We start from the raw sequence: 18,213 nt of genomic DNA, 5'->3' as shown, positions 1-18,213 counted from the left end.
ACATATATTGAAAAGAATGTTTTTGATTTATGGAGTTATATTCTGTTTTGCCAGCATTCCTGTTGTGTTTGGGACATTATTTTTCAATAAAGTACTATTTGCTAAATCAAGTTGTATTCTGAGCTGATTAAAACTATTATTTTTTCTTCGCTTAATTCCATGGGAAGAAAAATTTCTCTGTTCATGCATGACAACTTCACTTGCTCACTGAGATTATATCTACCACTTCCCTCAATGGCAGTTCTCCATAATGTGTGTGTACACAATGCTGGTTTGTTGAATCATTTCTATGTTGTTTAAACTGGGAGGGGGGAGAAGGGATGGGGTGGGTGAGGGTGAGCTTTGCCCCACAGATGCCCCACTGGTAAACAGAGTGGGTGGAACCAAAAATATATTCTCACTTCAAAGACGAGGATAGAGAACATCAGGGTCTGTAAAATCTGGTGGTTTCCAACAGGGAAATTAAATTTGGACTCAAAGAAGGTAAGTGAGTCCCTTACCTTCTCTAAGCAATCTTTTCTGTATAAGTGACAAAAGACCTGCTCGTCGTTTAAAAATACAAAACAAAAATGAAACGTCCTGTGCTATTTTGCTTTGGACAAATTCCGCCTCAAAAGTGATTGTCAAAAGTTGGCTCTTGTGTGTAGTTATTGAGATCACACACACAGCATTTACGGTGCAATCATAGACACATGTCTACTCAGGTGTAAGTAATTTCAATGGGGCTTATTCTCAAGTAAGTGGGTATTGGGTTGTAGCCTTAGTTAGCTTATTGGCATTGGATTAATCTTCCGTGAGGGGGAAAAATATTTTAAAAGTTAAGATTTTGAATTCTAGGCTTTATAAAAATGGTTAGTGCCAAGCACAATCATGGAGAATTGTGCAGGATTTCTAAGTGCTCCATCACACCAGCGATTTATCACACATTCACCATGCCTTGTTGCAGTTGTGCAGCCCAGTACTCACATGATGTTGTCCCCGTCCTGCACTCATTTTGCTTCTTCTCCATGTTTCGTTTCTTTTTGGAGTGGAGAAAGTCTGGACTATTTTCCCTCCATGTGAAATAAATGCGCTCCTCCCTCCTCGTATTGGTGTCATTGCGTTCTATCCGACCATCCCGTTCATTGTTGGGGGCGTGTGTGACTAAGGGTGGTCTCACTAACAAAAGAGGAGGGCAGTGGGGTTCTCCACTTAACCATGAATGGGGAGGGAGAGAGGTCCCATTTAACTTTATGTTCTTACTCCTGAGTAGGCATGATGAGGGGTACATTTTCACCTTAAAAGAAATGTGGAAAACGCACCCTCCTTGCCTGCAGTGCCCTAGTTTTTAAAGATAAAGAGATCAAAATTGGCACAGTGATAGCACTTAAGTAGATTTTTCAGCATGCCATGTCTGAATCAGATCGGTTCATCCTTTTATATTTTTTTAGGATTTTTTTATTTTTCCCCTTAAATGCTTTTCCTGAAAGTCCACAAGTGCAAATCTGCTGGTTCCTTTACTCAAGAGTAAATCCCATTGATTTCAACTGCATTTACATCCAAGTCATACTAAAATTAGTTGCATGCTTACCTTTGAGTAAACCCCATTGAACAGAGAGAAACTTACTAAAATGGGGTTTATCAAAGGTAAGCATGCATGGGATTTTAGTATGACTTCGTTGTAAATGCAGTTGAAATCAATGAGATTTACTCTTGAGTAAGGGAACCAGCAGATCTCTATTTCATAAACTTGGAGATGCACAGCTTCGCATGATCAAAGGAAAGGAAAATAGGTCCTTTGCACTGGTGGACTACCAGGAAAAGGGTTTAAGGGGGGAAATTAAAAAAAAAAATCCTAAAATATCAAGAGATGAACTGATCTGATTCAATCTTGGGGTGGCTAAAGCCCTCCTTAAGAGCTATCGCCATGCCAAGTTTAATCTCTTTATCTTTAAAACATACACAGATGTAAGCATTTTGGTTACCTTGTAGCAAAGAAGGGGACCTGACCACCTTTACAAAAGAAATTAGTTAAAAGGATTGTTCATCTGCCCACCCATTGAAACGAACAAAACAAACCTTTGCTCCTCCTCCCCTGTAAACCTTTCCCAAGGGGTGGGGTGGGAGATTTCACCAGCATAGCAGCGCGCCAGGTGAAAAGATACATGAGCTGAAAGAGCGCAACAACGCACAGACATGGAAGTGCCCAGTGCTCAACTCACTAAGGGAACGGAGGTGGAAATCATGGATGAAAACTGGATAAAAAAAGGAGTTGCCTTTTCTACAATGGTGCAATGCAATGCTTTTTTATTCCTTTACAAACATGTGGAGGGAATTAATTATTTTTTAAATAAAACCTCATATGATCAATCAACTCATGATTATTAAACTTACTTTAATTAGATGATGGTGTTGGTAATAAGTTTTTCAGTCCTCAGCATCCACGTTCTTCAGGCAGAAGTCAATCCTTCATAATGGAGGGCTCAGACTTTATATTAAATGCTCTGAAAATAAATCTTGCATTGTTTTTTCCTGGTTACTCTTGCCCCATCTTTCCTCTGCTATCAGAGCACATAAAATGTATTTAGAACTCAATTGTATGTATGTTTAAACAGAAAAAAGTCCTACCACTCCCAGCATTCCCCAGTCAACATGACTGGCTAGGGAATGCTGTGAACTGTAGGACTTCTTTCAGTCTAAACATGCATAGAATTGTACCCTTAATAAGGTTTTGTATAAAGACACTCATTCATCTTGTATATGTTTTTAATTTTGTTTTCCGATTGGGAATTGTAAGAGGGTAGAAGGGATTTTTTTGTCTGACCCCCAGTTACGTCATTATCCCATTTCATGATCCATCTGCCTTAAACTTTCATAGAATCATAGAATAGCAGAGTTGGAAGGGGGGGGCGGAAAACTGCTCAACTCACTTCTTTCTACAGCAGGGGTGGGCAACTTGTGGTGCTCCAGATTTTTCAGCCTATAACTGCCATCAGCCCTTAGCCAGCATAGTCAGTGTTGAAGGACAGGATGGCCACTTATGGATCACCCAAAAACAAGGAATTGCATCACCAAAAAAAGGACAAAAGAGAATAGTGATTTACATAAGATTTGCATATGCTATTTCTAAATGTGCATCTATCACATATTTAGAAATAATTATTATCATTTAATGAGAAATACAGAACACCTCACCATATTGTGGAAGACTGTGACCAGGTAACAATGTGTGCCTACCTGCTCAGTCTGCTGTCCAGGTGTTAACCATTGATGGGCAACTTCAATACAGCTGGACTCTCCCTTCTGATGGTTCTTTACCTTCAAGCCAAGCTTGGACTGGACAGCCCTTCAAAATAGAGGACAGAGCGTCAGCAGCTCTTGAAGTAGTGATCTATAAACACATGGCCACCCTACTGACACAAGATGGGTGTTGTGGCCTCAATGGCCTTGTAGGCACCTTCCAACTCTGCTATTCTATGATTCTATGATTCTATGAAATGTCAATAGCATGTGCGGAGGAAGGCAGTCCAGGTCAGGACCTAGGATGGGGGTGTATAGAGGAGTTTTCTCCCTTACTGCAGTCCTAATCTGGATTGTGCACTCTGAGCCTGCTCTTTGCATTAAAAGAAAAGCTCCCATTCATGATAATGATCATTTTTCTTCCAATGCAAATGGCAGGTATGGGGGCCTTAATCCAGATCAGTAATGGAGCAGGGCCAAAGGGTTAGTCCTCCTTCCTCCTGATCCAGATCACCCACTCCATGAGCTATTTATTTTTAAAAATTAATTCACATGAGTCTTACTAGTATGAGCACCATCTCACCTAATTTGGCAATACTTGGCTAGAAAGAGTAATGGCCATACTGAAAATTTCATATATTCATTTATTGGATAATATGCATAAATGGTAAATCAGATAGTGTGTACACTGGCCAGTCTCTTCTTAGAACAATGCAATTTCCCTGGGCAATGTACAACATTTTTTATGCAGTCAAGGTACGACTCATGCGTAATCCATTCACATTGTCCAACAGCTTGGTGGTAAATAATCATACTGAAAGGGTGATGTGCAAAATCTCCCACTGATGTCAGTTTGTGCCCATTCTCTGAGCCTTTGTTTGAATATGCACAATCACTAGTGTTTATGCATGTTCACCAATCAGCTCGAATTTATCCTCATTTATATATTTAATTTACATCACACCTTTCCAGTGGCATGCTTAAGACTAATACTATCATTATTTTTGTATTTTACTTGGATCACTTTAGAACAGTATGCTGTTTGAAAGATGCATATCATGCTGTTAAGCCAATATAAAAACTCTTCCAGATCTCCAGGAATGGATTTCCTTTGGACTTTTGGCTGCCTTGTCTTGGCACTGGGATTATCACAAGGTTCAAGCCCTGAACAATGCAGATGTGAAGACAAAGCAAACACCTGCTCTTTTGTTCCTGGAATTCCTGGGAATAATGGATTACCAGGTCCTACAGGAGAGAAGGGTGATCAAGGTATGGCTAAAATGGATTATCAGGGTGTGCTTAATGTGACAAGAATATCTGATCAGAGTTTTCCCTTTGTAATCATTTCTAAAAGTTTGGACAAGTGATTCTTATGTAGTAAGGTCCATGATCAGGAACTTCAACTACTGGAAAGCCATTCTGAAGAAGGAGTGAAGAGGTGTGGGATGTGATGCAGCCACTACATCCCCATTCCAAACTGGACTGCAGCTATCTTTGTCATGGCACTATCCTAAATCTCCACACTTTCCACGTTTCCCACTTGCCCCCAGCTTGGTAATTGGAGTACCAGAAGGTAGCCCTGAAGGGGATGGATTTGGTCTATGGACCAGTTGCTGAATCTCCCTGGCTAAGACACAAATATTTTGAGACAATGGATTCATTTGTCACTGACATACCTACCCATGTTATGACGATCTCTGATGTGTCTATGAGAAAACATCAGAGATCATCACAACATAGATAGGTATGTCAGTGACAAATGAATTCATTGTCTCAAAAATATTTGTGTCTAGAAATCCAGTTTTGAGAACAGGAGATATAGATTTAGGGAGGAGATCTAGTAATGTGTTGATATTTTTATTGTATTAAGAGAAAACATAAAATCTGAATGTACATAAGCAGATGAACATGTGTAAAAATGCATAACATGTATAAAATGAGTCCAGTGGTCATAGAGTTCAGTTTCCCAGAGAGAACTCAATCCATTGCTTGATTTGGGGAAACAGGAAGAAGCCTCATTTACTATGATGTTTTGCTCTTCATAGGCCTTGTTCTTAGAAATATATTTTGATGTTTTTCTGATTTATCCTTGTACCAGCCTTCTGGGCTTAAATTTTTATTTTGTACTAGGGAACTACCTGAAATAAGTGAAAGACAGAAAATACAAAATCTTGGAGTGGTTACCTGGTGGTCTAGGGCCAGCTAAATACTAGAATTCCATCTCATAGAATCCCTGCGCGAAGATAGATTTGTCACAATGGCTCCTTAGAGAGTAATAATTACCCTCATGTACAGTATTAGCAGATAGCCAAGAAATATGTGTCGTTATGCCTGCAGAAAAATTCAAGCAACTTGAACAGACCCTAGACCCTTGTAGACCAACAGTTTGAATTTGATAGGTGTGAAATTCATCAGGCTAAAGTGCTTGAGATTTGCTCTAAATTTAAATGTTCCTCTATGCCAGCCTATTCCAACAAGGTTGGGGGAGGTGGCTCAATGCAATTGGGTGTATATTTTAATTGCTGTAAAATAATCTCTTATAAACCTTGAATATCCATTGATGTTTCCTCCTTGTTACATTGCTTGTTTCCTGTCTTCCATCCAATACCTGAACTGCTTTGATCACAAGGAACACAGGGACCCCCAGGAAAAGCTGGACCTCCAGGTCCTAAAGGAGACCAGGGTCCAGTAGGTGAAAGAGGACCAAAGGGAGACCATGGAGGAAAAGGTAGGGGCCTATTCATGTGAGGGAACTGGCTGTCATTTCCGGTTATGACCTTAATGAAGGCCGTGCTCTTTGTGCATGCCTGAAGTCCGAGGCAGACATTCCTACCGAACAGGTTTGAACCGGTTGTGCTATGCTGCCAAGATGCGCACGCAATTCCTTTGTGTAAAAGTGTGGGCGTTTCCTCTGCATGAGGGGCGTGTATAAAAAGCCCCTCCTCCCAGTCCCCAGGGCAGCTGCCCGTGGACTCATCCCGGGCTGCTGTTTCGCTAGCGAATAAAGCTATCTGTTTGGACAAGAACTTTGGTGTGGACTCCAGTTTCTCCGTGTGGGCTCCAGTTTTTCCGTAACATTCCTGGCGCCCAACGTGGGGCCGCTTCCTTCAACAAGGAAACCTCACGGAGTACTGGACAGCCTGCCAGGGAGATTTCCCCCACCAGCTTGCCTCCTTGCAACCCCCCCGCAGGCGTACGTCGACACTCATTGGGAGCGCGCCGTCAGCTTGCCTTCGGCTTCGCTGATGCCTGGTGATGTGGGGATGGACCGACCTGAGGGGGCGGCGTGGACGCAGCTGAACCTCTGTGGAAGTTTTGCTACAGATACCTTTCTAACCGGCGCCGGAACTTCAAACAGGCAAGTAACAATGAGCTCTCTGTAATCTGTTTCTGTTCTGTTCAGCCAGCTCCCAGGAGCTGAAGGAGGGGCTGGATCAACTCCTCAGAAGCCGGAATGTTTCTCTCTGTAATCTGTTTCTGTTCTGTTCAGCCAGCTCCCAGGAGCTGAAGGAGGGGCTGGATCAACCCCTCAGAAGCCGGAAGGTTTCTCTGTTTTCTGTTTCTCTGCTGGGCTGGATTTGGGGAGGAAGGGTGTTGTCTGTGTAATTGGTGTGTGAATGGCAGCCTGATTCCCATTGTTGACCGTTGGATCCATCAGTCCTCTGGCGCCATTTGGTGCCTGGAAATTCCGGCAACGTGGGCTGGCAGCGTGTGATTGTGAACCTATTGTTTCACCAACTGACTCCCCCACTACCGATAGCCAGTTGGTTCCCCGTCTACCCACCTGATTTGTCTGTCTGTCTGGTGAATTTAGAAAGTTAGGATGGGGGGAGGTTCTTCCACTCCATTAGATCTCATGGGGTTCTACATTTTCTAATTATCTGAGGTTAGTGAAAGACAAAATACAGAAAGTCTTCAAAATCTTTGGACTACTTCTATTGAGAACAAAACTTTTACTGAAACAAAACTGCTTATCTCTAGCTGCTAAGCATAGGAGAAGCAAAAAAAAACACTAGGGAGGAGGAGGCTGCAAGGGGGATGTGTAGGAGGGAAACAAAAAAAACAAGCCAATTGCGATAACAGCTGTCCTTATTGGAACTGTGTATGGTGGGCCACTTATCCAACAACACCCCCCCTTTAGTAAAATCCACGCCTCTTTAACCAAAGTGCCAGTCCTCAGTAACTGCAAAGCACAACAGTGCAACTTAGTGAATTTTACCGTTTTTAACCCACAACAGTTTGTGACCACTTTTGGGAACCAATTCGGGCTCCGCATTCATGGACGGGGAGCAGATCCCCTGGGGCGGATTTATCTGAAGCTCACCCAGTTTGTAGAAACAGGCCACACCATACAAGAGCACTTCTTCCAAGACTTTTGGAAAGAAGTCGAACAGCCTTTTGAAGTGCCAGAGATAGCGCGCAACCTTTTTGTCACTTTTGCAGAAACTGTTGCTGCGACTCTGAATTTATCTAATTGTTATGTATGTGGAGGAACCAACCTAGGAGACCAATGGCCTTAGGAAGCCCAAGAATACAATGTCAGCCAGCCGTATAATGAGACCACTGACCCCAATCCCCATAGTCAGTGGATGCTGACAAACACCCTAATTAGAAGGTGGTGCATCCAAAGAATATCTTCCGGGGGCCCCAAGATCAGATCAGAAACCCCGTGTCAGACCATTACCATGCTGAACCAAACTATCTTGTCCTATTGACCAAATCAAACCGTCATACCTCCTAATCGCCCATGGCCAAGCTCACTTCAGGCCAGGGCTTAGGCTCATGGTTCAATTAGTTTGGTGGGCTAAAAGAGATTATCAGTATTGTTGTTATAAGAATTATGTTATGCTTGCTGTAACCCTGTCTTATGCCAATGATTATACAAAGTTTGAAGGACATGATAGAGCAAATTGCAGATAAACGTACTGCAGTGCATCTAATGGCCTTGCAGGATTACAGGCCAGTCCCTGTCAATGATGACAATCTGGGATAATGATAGCACTCTGTGCCTTCGCTAAGAGTGTATCAAAGGGGGGAATGTGAGGGAACTGGCTGTCATTTCCGGTTATGACCTTAATGAAGGCCATGCTCTTTGTGCATGCCTGAAGTCCAAGGCAGACATTCCTACCGAACAGGTTTGAACCGGTTGTGCTATGCTGCCAAGATGCGCACGCAATTCCTTTGTGTAAAAGTGTGGGCGTTTCCTCTGCATGAGGGGCGTGTATAAAAAGCCCCTCCTCCCAGTCCCCAGGGCAGCTGCCCGTGGACTCATCCCGGGCTGCTGTTTCGCTAGCGAATAAAGCTATCTGTTTGGACAAGAACTTTGGTGTGGACTCCAGTTTCTCCGTGTGGGCTCCAGTTTTTCCGTAACATTCCTACACTGTCTCCAAGCGTTTCACCAAAACTTCACTGGTGAACAAGGTGGTAAACCATACTGGACATCGATGAGACAGTTTTTATGATGAAATATTTGCAAACTACCAGGGGGGGATCTACACTACTGCTTTTAAAGCGCTTTAAAGCATTTTGAAAACGTTTTGAAACCTGTATATGCAGTGTGTCCTGGGCCCCAACAGTTGTCAAAACTGTTATAAAGTGCTTTAAAGCAATAGTGTAGATCCCCCCCAGGCAACATTTCAATGGTTTTGCCTCCCCCTGCCATCTGATAACCTAATTACAGCCACCTAAAATTCAGAGGCTTTTCATGTTCATAATCCCCCCCATAATGTGTTTTCAGTCACACCCACCCACACCCACTTACATGTACCCAAATGGTGTCATTGCTTCCTCCCCTGTGATTGCTCCCACACCAATTGGAACCTGTATGCATATTAATTAATCTATTTAATGTATATGCTACCCAACTGGCAGATGGCCTCAGGGCAGCTTAGAATAAGAACCCCCAAACAATATTACGATAACAACCTGAAAAAAGATAATTTAAGCAACAAATTAAAGATTAGATATTGTGGGAAGAGGAAAGGCTTTACCTGGTATAAATATATACTGTGAAGACTGCCCTGAGAAGGGCATTCCCCAGGTTCACTTTAGAGAAGGCTCTTTTCCTGATAACCACCCACCACACCATTGTGGGCAGTGTCACCCAGAGAACAGTCTCTGAAGACGGTCTTAGCAATCAGGCAGGAACATATTTTTAAAGCTTTTGTGGGACTTTTCTGGCTCTTCAGATTTACCGCCTGGACTTCAGGCTCTGCACCCGTGGAATACAGCTTATGTGATTCCTCTAAGAGCATGTTTAGCTGATAGTAGCCCTATTCAGATGTTTAATTCCTATGCATGGTTAGAACCATACGAGGGAGAATGGGGATGCCACGGCTGAGTCTGACCTCTTCACATACCCATGTCTGCACCGGTCACCCTTCACGTGTTGGAGGAGGGGCTCTGCACTGGGGAGCCTGCTGATTGCACAGGGTTCTGAACTGCATAGACAGGTTCAGTAGATACAGGTACAGTGATTCCCTGCTCCAGATGTTCACTCTCCCCAATGTGTGGGAGGGCTGGGCACAGGGATGTGATGGGGGGTGGGTAGTGAGCTCTTTCCCTTTCTGCCTCATCCAATTTTAATCATGCAGGGGACTTGAACACCCAAATCGAGTTACTTCCATGGGATGCTACCCTGCTGTTGGATTTCTATGAATCCAAACTGTGGATTCCTCAGCAGACCACACTGGTAAAATCCTTTACGTGCACCTAGGGGCGTACGGGTTTTGTTAAATCCCATCTGTGTTTTGCAGACTGTCAGGCGTCTTTTGTTCCACCGTCTAATCGTTGACGGAATCAGATTTTGTAAACTGGAGTCTCGTTCTACTTGCGGTAATGCACATTTTTTAATGTGAATTGGCGCAAATCTCCACTGAATGTGAAAAACTGGTCTGTGAGTCCGTGTGACTCGGAAGAAGCCAAAAGGCTGCAGAATCCACAGGTTGGATTTCATAGAAATCCAAACTCATTTGGATCTGTTGCAGATTTCTCTGACATCCCTACATAGACCTCAGCCAGGAAGAGAGCAGACACATCTCTTAGGATATGTACTGTATAAAGAGGCTCTAAGTCCCTAAAATGGTGATGATGGTAGTTACCTTAATATAGCGCAATGTGAACAGAGCAGCCGGGGCTACACAGGCATAGCCCTTTAAAACTAAATAAACAGCTGTCATCCTCCCAAGTGGCTGCTTAGTGGAGAAAGGGGAGTGGAGGGAATGAATCAGGGCCCCAACTCTCCCATGAGAATAGCTGTCTTGAAGGGATTTATTTATTTAAAACATTTGTATCCCGGCCTATATCACTAAGATATCAGGCATAAAAGCGTACAGTATAAAACAATAAATCTACATAGCTAAAAACAAATTAAACCATGAACCAAGTTAAAACAATATATAATTTAAAAGCAGTAAAAACAATTAAAACAGTTAAAACAATGTTACAACTTCTTCTTTTTTAAAAAAATAGTATGCACACATGGTCCCTTGATGAATCTGGGCAGCCATTGTTTTCTAGAAATTGTCAGCTTGTTTTATAACCTGTATTTTTGGCATCAGAATGCACCACGTGCTGTGTTAAAGCCCTTTCCCCAAGAATTCAAAATTGGAGGCTTGTATCTTTATTATTTTATTTATTTCCAATATTTATATACCACTTTCTTTGATGTGACGACTTGTTTAGGAAATGATTCCTTTGGCTGGCATGCTTTTTTTAGTTGATGTTTATCTTTTAAGGACAGGTGTTTTTTTTTAAGAATTGACTTATTATTTCATCTTTTAGAACTTCAACACCTTGAAGCCGAGGTGGCCAGTTTGAAAGAGCAGTTGGAGGCTTTGAGGAACACTGTCCACAAAAATCAAAATGGTGAGACAATGGAGTAGTAGACTGGATTGGAAATGGGGACCGATAGATATCATCTTCTACTCAGTGTGTATAATTTTCTATCGAGACCTTCCTAATTTGGTCCACAGAGGATAGAGACTAGGGCTGTGCAGCCACTCCCTGATCTGCCTCGGAGGTTGATCCGAGCCCCTGAAGCAGCTTGATCCTCCGTGAGGCTGCCTTGGGGGTTGCCCAACCTACCTCGGCACCTAAGCCAAGGCGTGATTCGGGCCCGAGGAGACAGACTTCCCTGGGTGCCAGCTGCACAGCCACGCTGCACAGCCGGCACCCAGAAAAGGCTTCCACCCACCCACCCACCAGTCTCCTTACCGGCTGCCTCTGTCACCTCCGCCATCTTTCTTCTGGCAGCTTCTGGTGCCTCCGCCAGAAATGAAAGGGAGTAGGCCGTACAATTTTAAGATATCGCATGGCCTCTCTGCTGATTAGTACCTCTATGGCCACCATAGTTTGTTTAGTACCTATATGGCCACAAACTACAGAGGCCATAGAGGTACTAATCACAGCAGAGGCCATGTGATATCTTAAAATTGCGTGGCCTACTCACTTTCATTTCAGGCGGCGGCACCAGTAGCCACCAGAACCAAGATGGCAGCAGTGATGGAGGCAGCAGGTAAGGGGACTGGTGGGGGTGGGGTCGGCTCTGAAACACCTAGGCTACCCAAAGCTTTGGAGCCAATTGGCTTCAGCTTCGGGGCATCTCGGCCTTCACCCAAACCACCTCGGATCAGTGATTCGGAGGTCCGAATCACCCCGATCCACTTCGGATTCAGGGTTTGGATCCGAGGCAGTGCACAGCCCTGATAGATACTAAGGATTTATTTGCTTTGGCTCTTCCCTCTAAAGCACCGAGGGTTCATTTATACAATTGGCAGATTTTTCAATAAAACTTTTCTAGGACTGTACCGTTGCTGGCTGCTGTTGCAGTGTTGCATGTTTAATTGGTGCTTGTTTATAAGATAATCAGCTTCAGATTGCTATTGCTGAGTTAAATCAGATTCTGGTGAATCACTGGTTGTAGACTTGGGGATATATGTGTAAAGAAGGCAATTGATTGGTGGGGATTAGACAATTGTGGAAGCAGAGCTCAACATGTGATGCATTAGTTATTCATGACACTCCTGATGCTCCTATATAAATATTTTTATATAGTTAACTTTTTCAAAAGTCGCAGCGGGTTTAGCAGCTGTTCTAACAACAGTGGTTTACATTAGCTACATCTCAAAACAACAGAGTCACAGTGAACTCTGACAACACCCCACCTAGAAAGTACATATTGCAACAGGTCCCATGATTCTTTCCTCCACTGGGTAGGCTGTGGGCTCATCTACACCAAGCAGGATATTCCACTATGAAAGTGGTATGAAAGCGGTATATAAAAGGCAGGAGCCACGCAACTGCTTTATAGTGGTATTGAAGTGCACTGACAACTGTTGGGGCCCATTGAGACATACGATATACCTCTTTCATACTGCTATATCCTGCTCGGTGTGGCTCCTGCCTTTTATATATCGCTTTCATAGTGGAATATCCTGCTTGGTGTAGATGAGCCCTGTGAGTTGGTGTGAAAGAAGGGTGTGTTTAATTCTTTACCCACTACTAAAAGGGAAGGACCCATGGCTCAGGGGTACAGCCGTGCTGAATCCTGGCCCCTATTTTCCATAACTTTTTCTCTCCCTGCAAAAGAAGCTCTTTTTTGCCTCTTTCACAGGGAAGGGGAGAATTTTGGAGGGTTTTTTTCCCCTTGGAGAGGGAGACAGTGTTTCCACATACTTTTTTTAAAGTGTAGCCTGTTGTTTAGGGATCGTCTTTCTGGTTTTTTTAAAAACAAACTAACAAACAAACAAACACCCCTAGCACTTGGAGGAACCCAAGTTCCTCTCCCTCTCCAATAGGCAGTAAAGAAGAATTCCTGAGCTCCTACAAGTGTTTTGTTTTGTTTTTAAATAGAAAGAAAACCCCTGAACAAATACCTACACTTAAAATGGGTATTTGAAAACCCTGTCCCCCCTCCCCAAGGAGAAAATTCTCTAAAATTCTCACCTCTTCCAGCCTCTTTTGCCAGAGTTTCCATTTTCCCTCAACCCCCCGCGAAATACCAAAAACAGACCCATCAAAAATTCCGGCACAGCACTAATTCAAACCCTCGTACCTGCACGTAAAACAGGGGCATTGAACCTCTTTCAAATTCTATTTCAGAGAAGCCCTTTCAGAGAAGTCCTAGCAGTGGGTGGGGCCCAAAGGCAAAAGAGTACAGGTGAAGGCCAAAGGGCTGAGGCCCAAAATACCAAAAGTCCTGGCCCATTTTAGCTTAAAGCTCTTCCTGCCGGTAACTAAGCCTGAAGGAAGACATTTCAAGCTTTTAATATGGGGTGGGAGACTGCACAAAAGCTGAGGAAATTATCAGTGGTAGGGGGAAGGGGGTGAAACATGGGGAAGGGTCAGGGTAGGGGCCATCTGTTGAACCCCCAGAGGGAAGGATTGGGACCCCAGGCAGGCTGACTTTGGCCCCTGGGCCTGAGGTTTTAACTCTGTCTTAAAAGGATCAGGAGATAAGTGATGCTAAAGTCTCCTGCTTGAGACCTACCAGTCAGAGTGGACAATTCTAAACTGGATGGACTCCTGGTCTCATCTGGTATAAGGCAGCTTCCTACGTTCCTATTTTCAATCCAAATTGACCTACCTCAAGTTGTTTTTTCACCCATGGAGAAAAAGATATGGGGCTGTATATATTACAGCCTCCCTCTTTGAGCCCTGCCTCCCTTCAGACACACAGGCTGGGTTCACACAACAAGCTAACACACATTCAGTGGTTGAATGTGGCTTGTTGGTGAACCGTGTTTTTTTGCGTTGTCTGAACACAGTGCATTTTCTGCAGGGTAGGTTGTCTTATTGTCTAAATGCAGCACACTTTCCACAGGGTGGCTTGTTAACATGCAGTGTGGCTTGTTAACTGTCCTGAACAACCCAACAACAAACCATGGGTTATCAGGGTGGCTTGTTTGAGAAAAATAAGCCATACTGCATGTTTCAGAAGCCACTCCATGGAAAGTGCACTGCATTCAGACAATACAGTAACTCATGGTATAAGAACAACCCAGAATTCAACAACAACCTGCACTCAACCACTGAGTGTGGGTTAGCATGTTGTGTTAAGCCAGCTGATTTGGGTTTAAATACACACACACACACACACTTAGAGGAAATTATAATTTAAGCCTAATATCATGGAGTCAAAACTTAAGAGAGCTGTTACTGTTTCTGTGTTCCTCTAGCTCATTTATTCCCAAATGGTGTAAGTGTTGGCAGAAAGCTATTCAAAACAGACGGCTCCCAAGGTAGCTTTGAGGCTTCCAAAGCAACCTGCTTCCAGGCTGGTGGTCAACTTGCTGCCCCACGGAGTTCTGCTGAGAATACGGCTGTCCAGCAAATTGTTGCTCGTCATAACAAGGCAGCATATCTGGGAATGACCGACATGGAGTCAGAAGGCACGTTTACATACATCAGTGGTGACGCTGTAGGATATACAAACTGGGCAAATGAAGAACCCAATAATGCCGGAGGGAAAGAGGACTGCATTGAAATTTATCTGGACGGCAAATGGAACGACAGGTCCTGCACAGAAAGACGATTAATCGTGTGTGAATTTTAATCTCTCTCCTTGTGGCTGCAGTCCTGTGTGCATTTATAACGTATCTACAATACCAAAATCAGTCATATCTACGTGTCCACAATGGCAAACCTACCGTTGGGATAGACAAGAGCAGCCTGAGGCTATCCATATGGCTCCTGATCTCAAAGGCCCCATAGGAATCTCATAGGTTCTTACACCCACCACTGTTAAGCGCACCAGTAGTTTAGCAGGGTCTCCTTTTATTACATGCTCAGTCTTCAGTCCTATGCACAATTACCTGGTGTGAATAAGAGACCTAGATACCATCCACGCTAGACTTTCCCCCTGTTATTGTACCATCCTCCTCACTCTGAACCCAAAAAGCAAAACTTGTGTTCCCATCATTTCCACTACTTTCTTCTGATATTTACCTGACCTGATTTGTGATGGTTTTTCCTTCTCTGTGCTGTCATTGCATAACTAATTCCAGTGTGGACAAGTGACATGGTCTTGTTACACCTGAATTGTGGGAGTGGTTTAGCCCAAACAACCCATTTGACATCCTTTCTGCCTCACCTCCACCTTTTGCATCATTTCCCACCATTTTATGTTCTTTGTCTTCCATGGCTTCAGCCACCTCACCTCTGGCAACATGTCCCCGTTTTTTGAGCAGACAGTTTTCACTTTGAATTTTTATTTCTCTGGGAGGGTTTTGCCACCTTGAGAGGGCTTTTCCCTGAAAGGCAGCCTAAAAGTAATTTTAAATAAACATAATTTTGTAGTTGTTTTTTCTCCCTGGGGTTATTTCAAGTGCACATCTATGCAGCTGTGCCCATCACAACATACTTGTTTTCATTATTCCCCCACACAAACACACACATCTCTCCCACTGAGCTACAGAAGAAGGAGGGAAGGAGGATTTGGGGGAAAGTTACCATACTTGCTGTTGTGTTTTGCTAAACACAGGAGCTTTTTTCCCATCAAAGACTTCCAGTTGAAAGTCACCTTTAGGGGGGGGAACAAAACAGTGGTTTTTTGTAGTGCTGTGCTCCTCTCCGTTCCGGATCCCTGGATCTGGAGTGGATCAGGCCGATCTGGACCCCCTAAATTCACATCCGAATTGGGTTGGGGGAGGTCCAGATTGGTTCAGATTGATCCAAACCGATCCAGAGCTCCGGACGCCATTTTGGGTCAAACCGCATTTTTTTTCATTGACTTGCATTGGCCTAAAGCAATACCTCTAACTTTTTATTTTTATAGCTAGAAACATGAAAGTTGGTGAGCTTACAGATACCTTGGAGATACTTACGTGTGCCCAATGTTAGACAGATCTGTACATCGGTTTTCTTGCAATTATTTTTAAAAAAAATGTGATTTCCAGTCAATTAAAAGTGCTATAACTTCCACATTTTTCAAGATACACACATGTAACTTTGCATTGTGATAGAACCTACACAGGGCTTTAGGCATGCCAATTTTGAAGCAAATAGATTCATCCACTGATTTTTAGGAATTTTTTAAGGTTTTACTCTCAAACCATCCTCCCATTTACAAAAATGCATTCATCTCCGTCATTTTTCAAGATGTAACTGAACAACATGATAGCTTGTAAATAGGAATTTAGACATGCCAATGTTGAAGCATATCAGTTCATCCCCTGACTTTTTAGGAATGTTTTAAAGTTTGAGATTTTAAAATTCTTATTTTTAAAATGTGCTGTCTTTTTTCAAGATACACACATGTAACTTTGCACCTTGATAGAACCTAAGTAGGGCTTTAGGCATGCCAATAACGAAGCACATAGGTTCATCTGCTGATTTTTAGGATTTTTTTAAAAAATTACTATTTCCCTCTTCACAAAAATGCATTCATCTCCGTCATTTTTAAAGGTAAAGAGAGGAAACTCAGCACTATGTTAGCATCTACATAGGCCCTTAAGCATGCCAACATTGATCACATGTTGTCACACTCTTTTGCAATGCAGTGCTTTTTTAGAGAACTTTAAAAAAAAAGCAAAGGTTGATTTGATTTAACAAACAGAGACTTTGGTAATATCCAATTTCTGCAGCTTGCTTCATCTGATCTTTTCTTCAACAATCCTTGCTTCCTGTTTGGCAGGTGAGTTTAGGGTAAGGGAGTGGATTCCGGGGGAGCTCCCACAGTCAGAGTGAAACCAGAATGCAATAAATTCCTCTTTGGAGAGAAGGGATAGTAAGAGAATCTGATCTTGCTAAATCATACAGAGAGAGAACCTGTGTAAGGTAAGTGGGTAACATTCCTTAAAATACTGTCTAAATGCTGGGGGGGAGGGGGGTTCTGCCAAGTACAACATGTTTGTTAGAAGGGGCAGCAACATTATACCTAATTATAAAACAACTCTGGAACATACTGAGGTCATAGCATCCAGTATATCCAAAGCTTGGTTGGGCTCCTGCTAGTTGTATCAGAAAGGGTGCCATTCTCTTCCAATTCTTCCAGCTGTTTCCCCCTCAATGATTCCCTCCCATTTCAAGCAGTGAGAGGGAAGTTATTTACACTCACAGCTGGCATAACTTTCCCCCATGTTGTGGGCACTCCAGGGCCTGGGAGGGCCTTGGGTCCTGTGACTCCCCCTACCTACCCACACTACATCCCTAATCCATCTCTTTTTCGCCTGTCCCAGTGGTGCTCTGAGGTTGGGGAGATGAGTGATGGGAGTTGGGATTTGAGGTTGAATTGTAAGAACAAAGGAACACTAGAAGAGTCATGCTGCATCAGACCAAGGCAGGATCTACACTGTTGCTTTAAAATGGTTTACAGGAGTTTTGACACCTGTTGGGGCCCAGGACACACTCCTTATGCAATTTCCAAAATGGTTTATACTGCTTGGTGTAGTTCTGGCCCAAGGGTCCATCTAGTCCAGCAGGGGCCACAAGTAAGACATGAACACAACAGCATCCTCCCAGATGGGAGTGATCTTTCCAACATTACAAAGGGAGGTCTGCTATTTCCTCTCAGTCCTAAAACACCCTCCCAGGGGCCATAGGCTTGCACCCTTAATCTGTTTTGTGTTCTGCTTGTGATAGATGAACTTACCCCAAATGAATGTGTTTTGTCCTTGTAAAGTAACATCCATCCATGTAATTTCAGATGACAGTTCTCCTTTAATTTGAGATCTCGTTCTGCGTATGTGCAATATCAAACTGCATCTTGGGATCCGTAGTTTGGTATCACACAATGCATTATGACGTCATGCATCATTACATCATGTATCCCTTCCTGATTGGTTGTTTTTATGTGACTGTTCCTCATAATGCTTTACTCACAATCACCGATTGGTATGTAGAGGAGAGAGAGATGGATCAGTATATAGAGGTGTATACAACCTGCGTGAATGTTTCTTCAAAAATGATTGATTTGTGGAAAGCGTTGGAATGCCAAACTTTCCCTAAAGGGTTAATGTGATGTCATTAGATTTCTTCCTGAAAGAAGAGGGTTAA

The 18,213-nt window shown here is 43.2% G+C and overlaps 1 protein-coding gene across 5 annotated transcripts in view; it reads left to right on the top strand.

The window, feature by feature from the left end:
- The first annotated feature begins 372 nt into the window (after positions 1 to 372).
- LOC134403077 (pulmonary surfactant-associated protein D-like) overlaps positions 373 to 18,213 on the top strand; it is a 29,613-nt gene continuing 11,772 nt past the window's right edge. For 2 of the 5 annotated variants that reach the window (XM_063133154.1, XM_063133153.1), the window contains exon 1: positions 14,778 to 16,995. The gene's annotated coding sequence lies outside the window, so the exon portion shown is untranslated. Of the gene's footprint in view, positions 484 to 4,248; positions 4,489 to 5,848; positions 5,948 to 11,001; positions 11,086 to 14,396; positions 16,996 to 18,213 lie in introns of those variants that run through there. The other 3 variants (XR_010025741.1, XR_010025742.1, XR_010025740.1) reach the window with 3 other exon arrangements.

The sequence above is a fragment of the Elgaria multicarinata genome, chromosome 8, assembly GCF_023053635.1.
Source record: "Elgaria multicarinata webbii isolate HBS135686 ecotype San Diego chromosome 8, rElgMul1.1.pri, whole genome shotgun sequence".
Lineage (NCBI taxonomy): Eukaryota > Metazoa > Chordata > Lepidosauria > Squamata > Anguidae > Elgaria > Elgaria multicarinata.
This window is presented reverse-complemented; position numbering and strand designations above follow the sequence as displayed.